The sequence below is a fragment of the Balaenoptera borealis genome (genome assembly GCF_965194805.1).
Source record: "Balaenoptera borealis genome assembly, chromosome: 15".
In the NCBI taxonomy this organism is placed as follows: Eukaryota; Metazoa; Chordata; class Mammalia; order Artiodactyla; family Balaenopteridae; genus Balaenoptera; species Balaenoptera borealis.
In genome coordinates, this window is record NC_138871.1 from 38598714 (window position 1) to 38611105 (window position 12392).

Here is a 12392-nt window from a genome sequence, read left to right on the forward strand (position 1 = left end):
AACGCAAACTAGGACCGAACGTCTCCAGAGTTCCTGTAAAAAGAGGATCTAGCACAAGGCTAGGTGTCAAAAGTACTCAACAATTGTTTTCCTTACTTTAATTATATTTAATGTACCCTAGTGATATCTCTTCTTTCTGAACAATTCCAGTTTCTTATAGAACCCCAGCCTCTGTGGCATTCTACCTCGTTTTTTCTGCAGTCGCTGAATTCTATCTATCCTGTACTTTGAGACTTAATTCTTCCCAGGGCCTTTTCTGCTCACTCCAGTCTAAAGTTCTCTCTTCCTTCCCTAAGATCACATAAATCAAGTTAGAAAGAATTGGTTTCTCTGATCCTATGCCTGTGGTGGACACTGCTAATCGACCCCAGCAGATCTCAAGTCTTCTCCACACAGCTCTTGCCAATTCACTAGAAATGGAACACAAAATGAAACTTATTTGCTATCAAAGATGTTTAACATTCCATTAATAAGCTATCTCATTTCAAAATTATCCTTTATAGCATAATAGCCTAGGAAAATAACGAAAACAGAACGGCAAAACAATGGCTGGGCATTAACTATGTATAAGACATGGTGTCAATTCTGGAAAGATATGAAGATGAATAAGACATAATCCCTGACTATGTGTTCTAATGGTAGGGGGAAATCCTAGATATAGGGTAATTTATAAATAACGTAAACCCAAAGTCATATACCAGCAATCCTTGGGCTTTAGTGGTCTGAGAGTTCAGACCTAAAATAAAACCTAATTTCCAAGCAGTGTGACCTTGAGTAAGTCAGTAAACTTGAGCCTTGGTAATCTTCCCTATAAAATAAGGAGACCAAATAGATATCCATTCAAACCCTACAATGGTTTCCTATAAAATTACTCAATTTTCTAACCAAGGCAGGAAAAACTACCATTAACTTCTGAATTATTATTTAATAAATCCTTATTTGTCCTATGATTGACAAACTTGCCTAAAATAAGGATATACTAATTTAATCAAAATATTAAAATGGCCTTTTTCAAAAAAAATGACATTTCTGCCAGCAGAACAAGTAAAAATGTAACGTAGCATCCCTAAAGAATACCTTGTTTTAAAATGTGGTCTTATCTGTCAGATTATGCACAGCAATATTATACAGAACTATTAGTGCATGTAGAGACTTTATGAATGAATTTCAAAAATGCATCAAGCACTTGAGAAGGATTTAAGCCCTCTCAGAAGAAATACTTAAGAATATGCAAATACCCTCAACTGAATCAAGTTGAACAGATGTGACTATCCCAAACAATACAAGTGTTCTTTCCCTGGTCGCTACTGTCAATCAAAGAATAAGATTAAGGTCCAAGGTTCTGACAATGTGCAAAATGAAAAAGTACGATCAGGGAGTATCAATTTATTACACTGATATGAACAATAATCTCTTATTGTACCTTTAGAATAGCTAACAACTACTATATAAAATATAGGATTTAAAGCCTCTGTTTTGAAAGCATGACATACAAATTGCTACATATTATTTTCAGGTTTGTTAAACAAATCTGTTTCACAAAATATGACATTGATCCCTTAAGAGTAATTATTTAATTTTATAACCAAATAAACTATTAAAAATTAAGATAACTTGGAAATGAGCATAATTTTGAAAGCCTAGTTTAAAGATGATTCCTGCAAAATCTAGAGTTTTGATGATTAACATTCTGTCAATTTCATTTTTAAGGTAAAAATTACGTAGAAAGGTTTTCTGCTGAACTCAGATAGTTTTAAAGTATTTGGTATATTGGTATCTCTGAAACAAAAGGAAATGAAAGCTACTAAATTCTAAACACAATAGAATTAGCTGTACCACTTAATTAAGCAATTACTTGCTCAGCAACAATGAAAATGGCCCCTTGTAAGGTCTGAGCAGGTGAGCAGAACAGAGCTCTTTTGAGTCTACAACATCCATTTCTAATATTAACATAGGATCTCACTTAGAGTCTGTATCATTGATGGGAAAAGGGGCCTAAATGATGTTTCTAGTAATTCTTTACCCAGCTCAGTCATTGTTTTCCTCTTTAAAATTAGCTAGTCATAGAAAATGCATTTTTTACAAGAACAATAACGACAAAGCCATAAAGATCTTTCATGGCTCTAACACCAGCTCCATGAATCTTCACTGTTCATAACCATCAAGTCTATATGTTTACCCACCCAAAATTGATATCATTGTTATCATCAGTTCTATAAAGAAGAATAAAATAACGATTGCACTGCTATATGTCTTTCATACACTTTAGTCCTTCCTTAAAACACCAGGGATCAGCCTGGCAGAGAGAGTTTAGAGAATTATACTGTTGTCAACGTCCTAATGCTATTTCATTTCACATGAAGGTTGGATAAGAGGAGAGAAATAAAAGAAACAGTAAGAGGAACCCTTAGAGAAAGCACGTTAGATAACAGAAGTCAATAAGAAGTGAATGTTTACATATGTCTAAGACTAAGTTTCTGACTCTGGGCCCATGTTTATACCTCTGTTTGTATGTGAACCTGGCAGTATTTGGGGAATTACTTCAAAATCCCTAAAGCAGAAGTTCTTAAACTTCAGTGCTTATTAAAAAACAAAAATAAAACTAAGAAAGCTTTAGATAGTTTAGATACCTGGATCTCACCCCTAGAGATCCTGAACTAGTAAAACTAGAGATGGGCTCAAGAATCTGCTGCATTTCTAAAACTAATAAGTACCCCCCTCCTCCCAATTCCCATCCTGCCCCTCCCATAAGCACACTCCTTCTACCAGGTGATTCTGATCCAGTTAATCGAAAATCACACTTTCAGAAATACTTCCCCTAAGGAAATTACTACATAAAAGAAATTTTAATCTCATTTTTCATAAGTATTCTCTGTTATAAAAAAGACTTAGCCTATATACTTCCATTTCTTTGAAATCCACCTTATTACAGTTGTAATCAGACAAATCTGAATTAGAATGTGACACCAGCACTTATTCTCTAGCTAATCTTTGGCATATTTCTTCACGTATCTGAGCCTCAGTTTCACACTCTCAGACTGGCAAGTATTTTCAAATTTGGATAATACCAAGTGTTAATAAGGATGAGGGACAAGGCAAACTCTCTTAACACTACTGGAGAGAGTTTTGATGGATACAGCCATTTTGGAAAACAATTTGACATTACCTCGTAAAGTTGAACAGATGAATACTTTACGACTCAGCAATAATTCCCATCCTAGAAATATGTCCTAAATAAATTCTTGAAGTAACATATGAAAATACCTAGTAGAGTTTTTAGCATATAGTAGGTATTTAATAAACAGTATTTATTATTAATATTTATGGACCAGAACATCTGGAGAGAACATCTCTTGTCCAAATTATTCAAGTTAGGGTCTTCTTACAGAATAGTTCATTATATAATGTTTCATTTATTATGTACCCCAAGATAAATACAATTAATATAATGCCTTTCCTATTAAAATATTTGACTGACTTTCTCTACCTATTAAAACATCAAATAAAATAAACCACCTGCTAGAAATTTAACTCTTTCTCCCATATTAAGAAAACTAGGGGTTGGGGGAAGGAGAGAAGGAGCTTACATAGATTTTATGATTTTTCAGAGCTTTATTACATAGAATGTTCTAAAAACTTCTGTCATGTACTAATACCTTAATTATCAGGTTTTTTATAACACACTGAAAATTAAACTAATGGCATTATCATTTGAGGTTTTTTTTTTAACTGTGGAATACATCACACACACTAAAGTATAAAATATACAAGTACTACTTAATGAATAATAAAATGAACATCCTGTACCAACCATCCTGCTTAAGAAATAGAACAATACCAGTACCTTAAAATCTTCATTTTCCCTCTGAAATTGCATCCGTCCCATTCCCTCCTCCAAAGGTGACTAGACCCTGAATTTTGGGTTACTTCTTCCCTTCCCATTTTCAAAAAAGGAATACTACCTATGTATGCATCCCTAAAGAGTATATTACTAATGAATGGATAAACAAGAAGTGGTATATCCATACATTGGAATATTCAGCCTTAAAAGGAATGAAATTCTGACACACGCTACATCATGAATGAACCTTGAGGACATTTTACTAAGTGAAATAAGCCAGACACAAAAGGACAGATATTGTATGATTCCACTTATATGAGAAATAGGTACATTTATAGAGACAGAAAGTAGAACAGAGATTACCAGGCAATGAGCGGAGGGGAGATGAAGAGTTATTATTTAATGGGTAAAGAGTTTGTGTTTGGGATGATGAAAAAGTTCCAGAAACAGACAGTGGTAAAGGTCATACAATACTGTGAGTGTAGTTAATGCCACAAATTGCACACTTAAAAATATTTAAAACAGTAAATTTTATGTTATGTATATTTTACCACAACAAAAAATGAAAAAAGAATATATTGTCTAGTTCTGCATGCTTTTTAACTTTTTATAATGAAACAACATTAACATTTTTGTAACTTGTTTCTTATGTTCATCACTAAGTTCTTGATATCTATGTTGATGTGTACAGCTGTAATTCATTAAATTTCACTGCGCCTAGTATTCCATTACATGAATATTCTACAGTTTACCTATCCATTTTACTGTTGATGAACATGGTTGCTTGAGTTTTATTTATTTATATGGAATTATTAACAAAGCTATCAATATTCTTATGTCTATATCCTCGTGCACACATGCAAGAATTTGCCTAGGACATATTTCTAGAATGGGTCATAGGATATGTACATGTTCAACTTTACCAGAAAATGTCAAATTGTAATCCAAAGTGTCTTTATTAATTTACATTCCCTAAGTGTTTCCATTGTTCCACATTTATCAACACTTGGTATTTTCTTTTTCATTTTTGCCAAACTGAGATTATTAAATATTACCTCATTACAGTCTTAATTGCAGTCTGATTACTGATGCATCGATTATCCTTTCATAGTTTATTGGTCATGTGTTTCCTCTTCTGTGAAATCTTTTGTACTTTTTCCTACCATGCTGTTTATCTTTTGATTACTAATTACATATGCATTCTGGTACCGAATCCATTGTCACTTATATGTGCTATAAACATCTTCTTTCAGTTTTTAGCTTGTATTTTCATTCCTTGTGGAATCTTCTGAATGAACCCAATTTCAAAGTCAACATTTTCCTTTATGATTTGTGGTTTTGCATTTTGCTTGAGAAAATCTTCCCAACCCTGAGGTCATAAAGCTTTCCTCCCACTCTTTCAAAACTTTTATACCTCTGCTTTTCATATTTAAGAGTCATTGCCATCTGGAATTAATTTTTGTGTATGTTTTCATATAGGGATCCAATTTCACTTTTTAAAAAATTATGGGTAAATAATTATCACAGCACTATTTATTAAATAGTCCACATATATCCATCCTTTCCCCCATCTACAATGCCCACTCTACCAAAAATCTGGTCTCAATATACAGGTCAATGATTTCTAATTTGGTACCACTAGCCAATTGTTCTAACCTCACAACAAGACAATATTGCCTTAACTACCAAAGCTTTATCTTTTGGGATAATTTAAGATTTTTTTAACCTTGAATCTATGGCAGATTAATGTGGTAAATTAGTAGATTTTCTAGAATTAAAGCAACTCCACATTCCTGGGAAACATTCAAAAAACATCCAAAGTTACCTGAGCCTGCTTCCTTTTGGGGAAGGTTTCTAATTACTGATATAATTTCTTTAATGATTACAGAGGTAGATGTACAATGTCTCCCTAAATCAGTTTAGATAAGTATTCTGCCAAGCTTCCAAATTTAGTAACATAAAACTATTTAAAATATCTTTTTACTATTTTAATCTCTGCAGAATCTATCATTTTGTACATTTCTTTATTCCCAGCACTATTTGTGCCTTCTCACACTCTTTTGTTCCTAGATAATGCTTGTTATAAATTGTCTCTTTCATTGGGCGTTCCAAATCAATGACTCTTAGCTTTCTTGATTCTTTGGAGTGAATGTATATTTCTATTTCAGTAGTTTCTGCTGCTCTTTATTCCTCCTATTTTCCTTGGGTATATTCTGTTCTAACTCCTGAATTCTGAGCATTTCTTCTTTCCTGATGTAAGCATTTAAGACTATATATTTCTCTAAGCACTGCTTTAAATATGTCTCACATTTTTAGTATGAATTATTTTTGTTATTCTGTAGTTAAATATTTTCTAATCTTTCACTACAAGTTCTTTGACTCACAAGATGTTTATAAACTTTTTTCTTCTTTATGGAGTTTTTCTACTTATCTTTATGTAATGATTACTATTTAATTGATCTAGGGTCACAGAATGTAATTTTTGTAATGTTAATCTTTCAAAATGTATTAAGACAAGCTTTATAGCCTGACTCATGATCAGTTTTCATAATTGTTCATGGGTCTTTAAAGTATTTAACTGGTATGCATGCACTGCTGTCTACTTTCACAACAGGATCATTTTTATGCAAAGTCACCTATCGCACCAAATCATGGTATTTCCTATGTGATAAGGACAAACAGAGCAGTAGAAATTTCAAATGTGAGGTTATGGGACATTTTCTAAAGGACACAAATCAAAAAATAAATAAGTGAAAGAACTGAGAAGCTGCTCACAGACTTCATCACAGGCTCTTCTTGCTCTTTCTGATATAACCTTTTATTTTAGGATTGTCTCTTGTAAATAGCATGTATCCAGAAAATTTTTGAATCCAGTCTGATAATCTGTCTTTTACTGGAGAGTTTAGATGAACGGTTCTCAAATGTTTTTATCTCAAGACCCTTTTACATGCTTTAATTGAGAACAACAAAGAGCTTTTGTTTATGTGGGTTATGCCTGTCAATATTTGCCCTATTAAAAAATATCAGAAATTTAGAAAATATTTCGTTCATTCAAACATAACTAATAAACTCATACGTTAACATATTTTTATGAAGAATATATATACTTTCTTTTTTAAGACTATATTTTTAGAGCAGTTTGAGGTGTGCAACAAAACTGAGAGGGAGGTAAAGAGATTTCCCATAGATCTCCTGCTCCCACACATGCACAGCCTACCCCATTATCAATATCACTCACCAGAATGGTACGCTGTTTACCACAGATAAACCTACACTGACATATCATAATCACCCAAAGTCCATAGTTTACTTTAGGGCTCACTTGTGGGCTGTACATTCTATTGGTTTGGACAGATTTTTAATGACATATACCCATCATTATGATATATAGGGTATTTCACTGCCCTAATCATCCTCTGTGTTCTGCCTATTCATCTCCTCCACACCCCACCACTGGCAACCACTGATCTTTTTACTGTCTCCATAGTTTTGCCTTTTCCAGAACATCAATTAGTTGGAATCATACAGTATATAGCCTTTTCAGATTGGCTTCTTTCATTCAGTAATATGCATTTAAGGCTCCTCCATGGCTTTTCTTTTTAACACTGAATAATATTCTATTGTCTGTATGTACCACGTTTATCCATTCATCTACTGAAGAACATCTTGGTTGCTTCCAAGTTTTGGCAATTATGAATAAAGCTGCTATAAACATCCATGTGCAGGTTTTTGTGTGGACAATGGTTTTCATTTCTTTTGGGTAAATATCAAGGAGTGAGATGCTGGATCATATGGTAAGAGTATGTTTCATTTTGTAAGAAAGTGCCAAACTGTCCCAAAGTGGCTGTACCATTTTGCATTCCCACCAGCAATGCATGAGAGTTCCTGTTGCTCCACAGCCTCTCCAGCATTGGGTGTTGTCAGTGTGACAGATTTTGGCCATTCTAAGAGGTGTGTGGTGGTATCTTGTTGTTTTAATTTGCATTTCCCTAATGACATATGATGTGGAGCTTTTTTTTCATATGCCTATTTGTCACCTGTATATCTTCTTTGGTGAGGTGCCTCTTAAGGTTTTTGCCCCATTTTTTAAATTGAGTTGTTTTCTTATTTGTTTCTTTGTATATTTTGGATAACAGTCCTTTATCAGATGTGTCTTTTGCAAATATTTTCTCCTGTCTGTGGTTTGTCTTCTCATTCTTTAGCAAAACAAAAGCTTTCAATTTTGATGGAGTCGAACTTACCCATTATTTTTTCATGGATCATACCTTTGGTGTGGTATCTAAAAAGGCATCATCCTACCCAAGGTCATCTAGGTTTTATCCTGTGTTATCTTCTCAGAGTTTTACAGTTTTGCATTTTACATTTAGGTCTATAATCCACTTTGAGTTAATTTGTGTGGAGGGTGTAAAGTCTCTGTCTAGATTCATCTTTGTGCAAGTGGATGTCCAGTTGCTCCAGCACCATCTGTTGAAAAGACTACCTTTGCTCCATTGTTTTGCCCCTTTGTCAAAGACCAGTTGACTATATTTATGAGGGCCTCTTTCTGAGCTCTGGATTCTGTTACATTATTTGTCTATTCTTTTGCCAATACCATACTGTCTTGATTACTATAGCTTTGTTTTAAGCCTTGGATTTAGGTAGTGTTGGTCCTCCAACATTGTTCTTCTCTTTTACTACCGTGTTGGGTATTCTGGGTCTTTGCCTCTCCATATAAACTTTAGAATCAGTTTGTTGATATCCATAATATAACTTGCTGAGATTTTCACTGGGATCACACTGAATATATAGATCAAGTTGGAAAGAAGTGACATCTTGACAATATTGAGTCTTTCTATTCATGAACATGGAATACCTCTCAATTTATTTAGTTCTTTGATTCTGTTCATCAGTGTTTTGTAGTATTCCTCATATAGGTCTTGTATATATTTTATTAGATTTATAGCTAAGTATTTCATTTTGGGGAGTGATAATATAAATATATAAAATATATAAAATATATAATATATAAATATAATATATAAAAATATATAATATATATATAATATATAAAATATAAATGGAATTATGCTTTTAATTTCAAATTCCTCTTGTTCATTGTTGGTATATAGGAAAGCAAATGACTTTTGTATATAAACCTGGTATCCTGCAACCCTGCTATAATGACTCATTAGTTCTAGGAGGTTTTTTGTTGATTCTTTCAGATTTCCTACATAGATAATCATGTATTCTGTGAACAAAGACAGTTTTATATCTTCCTTCCCAATCTGTATACTTTTAATTTCCTTTTCTTCTCTTACTGCATCAGCAAGGACTTCCAGTATGATGTTGGAAAGAAGTGGTGAAAGGGGTCACCCTTGCCTTGTACCTCACCTTAGCAGGAAAGCTTCGAGTTTCTCACCATCAAGTATAATGTTAGCTATAGGGCTTTTGTAGATATTCTTTATTTAGTTTAAGAAGTTCCCCTCTATTTCTAGTTGGCTGAAGAGTTTTTCTTTTTCTTTTTTCTTTTTTTTTTTTGTAAATAACTTCTTTTGTCTCATTTTTTTAGATTCCACATATAAATGATATCAGAGTTCTGTTATTTTACTAGTGGCTCTCCTTGATCCTGTCAAAGCTTTTTTTTTTTTTTTTTTAATTTTTATTTATTTATTTATTTATTTATGGCTGTGTTGGGTCTTCGTTTCTATGTGAGGGCTTTCTCTAGTTGCGGCAAGTGGGGGCCACTCTTCATCACGGTGCGCGGGCCTCTCACTATCGCGGCCTCTCTTGTTGCGGAGCACAGGCTCCAGACGCGCAGGCTCAGTAATTGTGGCTCACGGGCCTAGTTGCTCCGTGGCATGTGGGATCTTCCCAGACCAGGGCTTGAACCCGTGTCCCCTGCATTGGCAGGCAGATTCTCAACCACTGCGCCACCAGGGAAGCCCGGCTGAAGAGTTTTTAATCATAAATGGCTGATGGATTATGTCAAGTGCTTTTTCTGCATCTATTGATATATTTATATGATTTTTCTTTTTTAATCTCCTGATGTGATGAATTACATCAACTGATTTTCAAATACTGAACCAGGTTTGCATACCTGGGATAAAACTACTTGGTGGTGGTGTATAATTCTTTTCATACTTTGTTGGGTTCAATTTGCTAATACTTTGTTGAAGATTTTTGCACCTATGTTTATAAGAGCTATTGGTATGTAGTTTTCTTTTCTTGAAACATCCTTCCCTCTGAAAGAGACTGTAGAAAATTGGTAATAATAATTTCTCCCTTAACTGTTCTATAGAATTCATCAGTGATCCCATCTGGGCCTGCTGCTTTCTGTATACTCTCTATACAAAACAATTTAATGAGAGGATTGTCACTGTTTTACATGTTTACAAATGTCTTAATGTGTTAATATCTCTAAAATCTCTCTAATGTACAGTTAGCAGAAAGCTGGATTCTCATATCTACTCTCATATTCAATCTGTGAGATATGTTGTTTTCGTTAAAGTATTTGAAGAAAATCCAGTCTCATACAGATATGTAGTTGGAAAAGATAGGAGTATTTTAATGACTTTCGCTGATAATTCAGGGTCTTCTTTGATACTACAGAAAAACCCCACAGTGGTAGTTTCTTAAAGGCTAATAGTAATGTGGAATCTGAAATCATATCAATAAACTTTTCAAACTCTGTTAAATTAAAATCCAATGCTCTATCATGTATGTTGAATGATTTTTTTTTTACTCATACATAATTTTGTAACATCATACACTTTGGTCATTTGGAAAATGCTAATTCTCTGAGTTACACATATTATAAATGTTGACGCATTTCATTATACAATACCAAAATAACTACATTTGCTTTTATCACCACCTTTTCCATCACATATATCTTTATGCATTGGGAAACTATCAAACTTAACGTGGTGAGTGTAAGTTTTTCACAATTCTAATTTTCACTTGAAAGCTTGAATTTTATCATTGGCAATGAACAATTTCAGTCACTTAACCTTTAAGTAGCAGGCTCACTGTGTTCAGTTTCAAGAAAACCTTCACCAAATAAATATCCAAGTGTGAATAACAAGTTTAACTCTTAGCTGTTTTTTCAAGTAAAAATGGTGTTCCAGGATAAAAATGTGTTTAGTTTAGTTTACAACTCAATCACACAAGTGCTTTTTCTTGAATAACTTTGTCCTTTGCAATGCAGTATAACTGCTCTCTGCATACTTATTTTTCTCACAAAGAATATTAAAAAAACTAGTACTCAAGGGACAAAACTTAATAATAATTTTATTATAACATCAAGAATATATTTAGTGAAACCCATGTAAGGGCTAGATCTTGGCTATAAATTTTCAAGGATGATATTGCTTCTACCCCTTAATGCTAAGGATAGAAGAGGCAGTTTTCCTTGTTGTTGTCTTCCGTGCAGTGAGTTCATTTCTTCTTCATCCTTACACTGATGGTATAGCTCTGGGATGTCAATTTTGTGCAACAAGAGGATCTTATTAGACATTCTATCTTGGGGGAATGGGAGATACCAGACTTTTTCTGCATCTTCATGCAGTGGTAAAAGTAGTAAGTCATGGGTTTAGTGGAAACCCTCAGTGGGAAAGCTACTATGAATGCTTAGCTTCTAGACATCCTGCTTTGAACTTTTAAAAAAAGACTTCTTTGGGTTCTCTCTATCCGGGTCACTTCAAGAGTGCATTTATAAATATCACTTGGTCATATTTTACCTGACTTTTTAGCTGTTTTCCAAAAGGGGTGTTATTCATGCTATCTAGTCTGTCACATTGCCATAAGCAGAATTCTTTATTTGAATTTTACAAGAACAGAACTGAGCATTTTGATAAAGAAATAACCATCACAACCAGGTTCACTTGTCTCACATTGACCTAAGCTCTTCAATTTAGTAATTCTTAATGACTTATTAGGATTGTTTAAGAATTTATTTTATTGGAATTCTCTAGATGTGAACCTGTGATCATCGATGCAATCATGCCACTCTCTTATTGTTTTGCCTGTTTAGATGCTATGTCTCAGCATCACCGTAAGCAAGCAGTAAGTACTTGATGGTAAATCAATGCTTGCGGCACATACCTTTCTAGAATCTCACAGTCTAATGCCTGATTCTGTTCATTCTTGTCTATTAGAACTCTAAATTCTGTTCTGATTCTGTACTACTGAATCAGAAAACCAAGAAATGAAGTGACAGGTAGCTAGAATTCGAAACAGCATTCTAAAGACATGTGATCAGACTAATGCTTAAAAGTCAGTTATTAGATCTTGCCCTCTGTCTTATGACTATGTGAATTATTTCTTAGTAAAGAACTAACACACCCAAGTATTTGTGTAAACATCCAGTTTCTCTACTGACTCAAGAACCAAAACTGTCAAATGAGATAACGTGGAACTAGATGAGACCTTCGAAGTTTCTTAATCTAAGCTGTCACCCCAGTGCAAAAACACTTTATATCTTCTCTGACAGTTATCACATTTGTTTCCTGATACTTTTCATTTAAATTCAACCTAAAAACTCCCAAGACTTTGTTCTTTCTAAAACAAAATA

At 33.7% G+C, this 12392-nt stretch overlaps 1 protein-coding gene across 13 annotated transcripts in view; it reads right to left on the minus strand.

Moving 5' to 3' along the window:
• The window catches only part of EHBP1 (EH domain binding protein 1), a 333981-nt gene that overhangs the window by 205210 nt on the left and 116379 nt on the right, over positions 1-12392 (minus strand). The window lies entirely within an intron of this gene.